This window comes from Suricata suricatta, chromosome 12 (assembly GCF_006229205.1).
Source record: "Suricata suricatta isolate VVHF042 chromosome 12, meerkat_22Aug2017_6uvM2_HiC, whole genome shotgun sequence".
NCBI classification, from domain to species: Eukaryota; Metazoa; Chordata; class Mammalia; order Carnivora; family Herpestidae; genus Suricata; species Suricata suricatta.
The window spans coordinates 81,222,365-81,227,963 of record NC_043711.1 but is presented as its reverse complement, the minus strand read 5'-3'; the positions used below and the strand labels follow the sequence as shown (position 1 = coordinate 81,227,963).

The 5,599-nt window shown below is 58.9% G+C and overlaps 1 protein-coding gene and 1 long non-coding RNA gene across 4 annotated transcripts in view; one reads left to right on the top strand and one right to left on the bottom strand.

Annotated features, from left to right (window-relative positions):
• Window positions 1-536: 536 nt before the first annotated feature.
• Window positions 537-5,599, bottom strand: LOC115273091. 3 transcript variants are annotated; one of them, XR_003900668.1, is made up of 4 exons: window positions 5,543-5,599; window positions 4,189-4,313; window positions 2,433-2,566; window positions 537-1,205 (listed from the first exon to the last, which is right to left on the bottom strand). It is a non-coding gene; the product is annotated as an uncharacterized LOC115273091 (long non-coding RNA). The 3 variants fall into 3 exon arrangements; XR_003900665.1 differs by lacking the exon at window positions 5,543-5,599 and adding an exon at window positions 5,438-5,512; XR_003900666.1 differs by lacking the exon at window positions 5,543-5,599 and adding an exon at window positions 5,421-5,507.
• Window positions 4,989-5,599, top strand: part of NOL4L (nucleolar protein 4 like) — an 84,830-nt gene continuing 84,219 nt past the window's right edge. Inside the window, exon 1 of the mRNA XM_029915992.1 lies at window positions 4,989-5,080. The gene's annotated coding sequence lies outside the window, so the exon portion shown is untranslated. The remainder of the gene's footprint in view (window positions 5,081-5,599) is intronic.

The window sequence follows — 5,599 nt, the reverse complement described above, 5'->3', positions numbered from 1 at the left end:
AGCGGAGCAGGAGCCTTTCATGAAGGAGGGTGATAACTTCTGTGTGCCAGGCATGCTGCTGAGGCCTGGCCAGGTGCTTTGACCTCACGGTACCTTTTATGGCAACTCCACGTGATGGCTGGGGAAACGGAGGCACTGAGAGGTTAAGGGACGCGCTGGAGCTTTGGGGTAGAACCTGAACCTGTGCCGTGTGGGTGTGGGTCATGCTGTGTTCGCCATTGTACCCTCCTCCCTCTACCCGCCTGGAGGGTCCTCTGTATCCTGGCCTCCCCAACACCTGAAAGAGCCCCTGGCCCCCAGGTGGCCCTGGTTAGCGGTTAGCGAGTGTGTAATGAATGAGGGAGAGGTGAGTGGTGGACGGGGGACCCTGCCCCAGCTACCCCAGAGCCGTGTCTGAAAGCTCAAAGGTGCACCAGCCCCTCTCCCCAGGCTCAGGGCTCCCCCCACCCAGTCGTCCAGACAGCCCCGGGGAAGGACCAGATCCATAAACATGAGGCTCCACTTGGGCCCAGGAGGGGCTCTGGGCACTGTACAAGTCCTCAATATTATTGCTTTATTGTCATTTAAATGGAGCCTGCCTTAAACAGGCCACCCAGTTCTAGCCACCAGCGCCGGACAAAACCCCCATTGAAAAGCCAATTACAATCACTCCATCTAAATTGTCATGGATTTGTATAGAAAATTACATCTCCATTTAGTCCTGAAGCAACGTCCTGGGCATGGACAGAGGGGAGGCTGGCCCATTTACCCGGCCGGCTCAGCGCGGGCGCCGCGGGCAGAGGGAAGGCCCAAGCTGCTGGGTCTCGGCCGGCCTGGGGAACAAAGGCCAGTTTGTGGGGGCCTGGAGAGAAGCTGGGCCTCTCAGGACGGCTCAGATTCCAGGCCTGAGCCCACAGACCCTGCACCGCCAGCTGGTCTCCCCTGCTGGCGGCCGTGGCCAGACGAGCTCCTGACAGCCGGCTTCGGGCGGCCCTGCCACCATCCAAGGCAGCCAGAGCTTGGCTCGTGTCCACACTGCCATGAAATGAAGGAGGATTAGCGCAGGGAGCGTTGGACTGGGGTCCTGAGATCCTGGTTGCGTTCGTTTACTCATTCATTCGCAGGTGATTTAAATGCCTGCTGGTGGTGTGAGAAATGCAGTGTCATCGAAGTGAACTCCCGCTTCAGAGCAGCCTGGGTTTGATTCCAGGCTCTGTCCTCTGTAGCTGCGAAGAGAAGGCTACTTCGATTATTCATTGAGTTCTGAAGTTGGGGGACACCCACTGTGTGCCAGAGGACAGGACAAAATGGCTCTTGCTCTTGGCCCTTAATGTCCAGTGGGGGGCGGGGGTTACCGTTTCACAAATGATAAGTGTTCTGAGGGAGGCGAACAGGGGCTGGCGTGGGCTTTTGAGAGTTGCTGTGTAAGTAGGCAGTTCAGAAGGAGCTGGTCATGCCAAGACCCGTGGCAAGGGCATTCCAGGCAGAGGCAGCAGTGGGGAGGGGGGACATGTGGGCGGGTAGTGGGGCAGACTGGAGCAGCAGAGTGAGTGTGGCAGGGGACAGGATCGGTGGTAGCACCCCGAGGGCTCTGGGCCTCACCCCTGAGCCTCACTTTTCTCATCTGCAAAAACAGGGACAATGACCTTAGTCGTTGGCGCTTGGGCCGGGCCCAGGAGGTAATGTACCTGGGACCTCAGCATGGTGCTGGGCACAAGGTGCGCCTGGCTAACTGGTAGCCTAACTTAGACGCCGTTATGTCTGAGGTACAGGCCACTCCTCCCTGTCACTTGTGGTGACAGCCCAGGGGCTTTGCGCGCATTAGCTCATTAACCCTCCCAACAGCCCTCTGGGGTAGGGCTCTTTTCCCCCTCTCACAGATAAAGAAACTGAAGGAGTGCCACAGGTCAACGAATTATTTGTTACCATTTTGATAATTCTTTCTGTGGGTTACCCAGACCTGGCAGAGCGCAGATCCTTAGAGAGTGTTTGTTGAAGCAGTGAGCACATCTGGAAGTGGGGTGTGGGGCAAGTGTGGGGAGCGCCATGGGAGAGTCCTAGCTGTGTGCATGCGTGTTAGTGGCTCTGAGACTGGGTATAACTGTGTGGGATTCTGAATGCTACTCTGTGTGACTCTATCCGGTGACCGAGTACAAGTCTACGTCTGACAGGGTCACACGCTTGTCTCCTGTAGTCCTTCTCCCAAATGCCCGTGGCTGTGGGGACTCTGTCAAAGTGACTGTGTGTGTGGCATGTCAGCCCATATATCACTGCCCACACATGTCTGTCTGGGCCCAAGGGGACACTTGGCCCCCTTCCAGGGACGGCTGGCAGGCCTGGCGGCTACTGTGGGGTGGGGCAGGACGGGCAGGTTCAGAGGTGAAGAGGGCAGAGTCCTCATCCTCACCAACCCAGCCCCACCAGGCAGACAGGCAAATGGAAAAAATGTTCACACCCGGGGCGGGTGGCTGCCCCACCAAGGACTGCTCTGTGCACAGAAAACAAGTTCTTCTGGTATCAGCTCAAGTTTGGCAGGAAGTGGCTTCTGGGTGGCAGGAAGTTGGATTCAGCTCATATCAGCGACGGCCTAGGGGCAGGAGAGCAGTTATCTGGGGTTAAACAGAGTTACTGAGAGAAGCAGGGCCCCAACGCCCTGTACCCGATAGAGCTGAGGGCACAGCCCACCCCTCCTGGTCCTTTGGGATGATGAGTGCAGAGGGGGAGGCCTCATAAAGCAGAGTTGCCACCTGTCAAGCACCTCCTGCACCCCAGATCCCAGACAGAGCTCATCATCCACCACCCATGAACTCCATTTAGCAGATATGCAGACTAAGACTCTACAAGGCAGTGACTTGACTGAGGTGACTAAGTCAAGTGAGGAGAAAGGGAGGAGAGACACTGCAAGAATTTAATAACTATCTAGATACGAGAGGAAAACCCCGGACAGAGGGCAAAGAGGAGAGGGGAGGTGGGGACAGGACAGAGAAATCAGTTGGATCAATGCAGAGAGCCATGAGACAGGCCAGTGGGAAGACTTCTGGGGGGGCCTGCCTGCTGTGCACCAGGCCACCCCAGGAACATCCCCACTGACCTTGAGATCCTGAACCCACTTCTCAGATAAGGGGAGTGAGACGCACAGAGCCTTGCTGGCTGAGCCACACCTGGAATCTAGGTCGGATTCTAAAGCCCATTTCTTCAGGCCATGCCCCGATGCCCAACTTCCAGGGAAGGGAAGTGGCGGCACTGAAAGGGAGGCCCTGTCTCACTACCTGTTTAGCTGGGTACGCGGTTGAGGCATTCGCCAATGGAGAGCCAGGCTTCAAACCTGCGCAGAGTGGCTGCAGAACACATGTGCTTAACCACGTGACAGGGTGTGCCAAGCACTATGCCGGAGCGGGCAGAGAAAGCCATGGCTGTGCCCTCAGGCTGGGATGCAGAGGGTCCAGTCACTGATCTGAAGCCCCCGGAGCTATACCTGGCTAGGCACTGAATCTCCCGACTCCCAGCCCTGGACACTCCTGTGCCCCTCCGCTCAGCCCATGGAGTGGGCCACTGGTCCTCTGTTCTCATCCCCAGAACAACACCCAAGCTGTTTTCTGGTTAGGATGCTGATTTGAAGCTCAGTTTGTATGTCGTTTGCACATTACTCAGTGCATGTCAGGAGGTACGAACATCTCCCTTTCCCAGAGAGAGCTGCTGGCCCCCCCTTGCCCTCCTCCAGACAGCAAAAATGCCAGCCGGCTAGACAGGGAGCTGCGCCCTGGCCTCTGACAGCACCCGCCTGCTGCCGCCTCCCCCATTCCCTCCTGGAGCCAAATTTAGGCAGCTCAGCTACTGAGAGATGAGGAGAGCGGAGGCAGGAAACGGTGAGGTTGGAGGCAGCCCTGCCTTGGCCTGCACAGGGTGGGGCGGCCCCAGGGGTACCCCTGTCCCTAAAGCGCTTGGCCCAGACTCCCCCAACCCCTCCTCCCACAGGAATGCGGGCCAGGTTGGGGAACGCAGGGTTCTCAGCTGCAGCCCAGGGTGCTGGCTACTCTGGCCTTGAGGGAGGAGGGAGAGATGGAGGGAGGGAGGAGGTCATGGCCGGGGCAATGGGGAAGGGATCAGATAGCCTCCTCCAGCCCCAGACACCGGCTGCCACTGGGGACAGGAGCTTGCCCTGCTTCTTAGCACTTCCTGCCCCCTCCCCTTGATGTACCCACCACAGACCTGATTGTGGGGTTGGAGGCAGGAGGTACAGCTGGGCCTTCGGGGGCTGGACTCCCCCCAAAGTCTCCACCAGGATGTCTTCTCCTCGGGCTAGACTTTGGCCTCAGTGGTCTTGGTTTTCCTACCTGGGAAATGGAGAGGCTGACCTAGAATGATTTCCAAGTGTCTACCTATACTAACAGCAATGGCTTCTGGAAGATCTGATAGAAACTAGGGATGTGGCAGTAGCTTTAGGCCTAGGAACTTCTTAGATTTCTCAGGTATGGCTAAGACAGCTCCTCACCAATGTGGGATGAGGGTGGGCTGAACAGTGAAAGACCTTGGCTGCATTCCAGCCACCAGGAGCCTGGGGGTGGAGTTAATAGTGCCCAGTAGCTGGGAGCATGGATCCTGGGGTCCGACTGCCTGGGTTTGAATCCTAGCTCCACCACTGTGCTCATCCTGACCGTGGGCAAGCTGCCTCAGCTTTCTGTGCCTCAGTTTCCTCCCCTCTGAGATGGGGGAATAAACCTCCCAGAGCTGCTGGGAAAGTGAAATGAGGCAGTGAATATTTGGCACACATTAAGTGCACAACGATGCCAGCTAGCGGTGTGACTGTTTTGTCTCCCTGAGCTGTTGGGAGGCCCCCGAAAGCTATAACGGATGTGGAGGCGATGGGGAGGCGCTGTAGCTTGGTGGTTAAATGGGCATCGGGACGGGGGTTCAATTCTGCGTGACCCCGGGCAAATGGCCACACCCCGCTGCGCCTTGGGCGGGGAACAGCACAGGCTTCTACCGCACTGGGCCTGTGAGGATTACACAGATCAGGCTTGGCACAGAGCCTGGCACATAGCGGGCGCTCCCTGAAGGAGAGCTGGCCAGATCGAATGGTACCAGCCCGCACAAAGGACAGGTGGGCAGCGTCCCGGGAGTGGGGGGGAGAGCGGGCGCAGGGCAGGTGCGCTGGGAGTGGGGAGGCGGGGCTGGGACAGTGGGGAACGCGAGGGCGGGCTGGCGGGCGCGCGGGCGCGCAGCAGGTGCGTGTGGAGTGGGCGGGGCCCCGCGCAGGCGGGGTCTCCAGGTGAGCGGACGCGCGCCTGGAGGCTGGCGATTGGGGGAGGCGCGCCACCCTGGCCCACCGCCGGAAAGCGTCCCTGTGTCTTTAACGCCCTCCTCCCCGCGTACCCCCCGCCCCCTTTGTGCGCCCCCCCCCAGCCGGGCTGCAGCCGCGGAGCCGTCCCCCCTGCACTGACAGCTGGTATCTAATTACTGTGTGAGAATGGAAAGTCAGGCTGTCCCAGCTCCGGGGAGAGGGGATTAACGTCTCCTGCAGAATACACTTCCTCTGGTGGGTTGCCATGGTTACTCTCATTACCTGCCTGCCCGCGAGGAGCCCGCGCGAGCTGCTCCAGCAGGCCCTCCGAACCCGGGC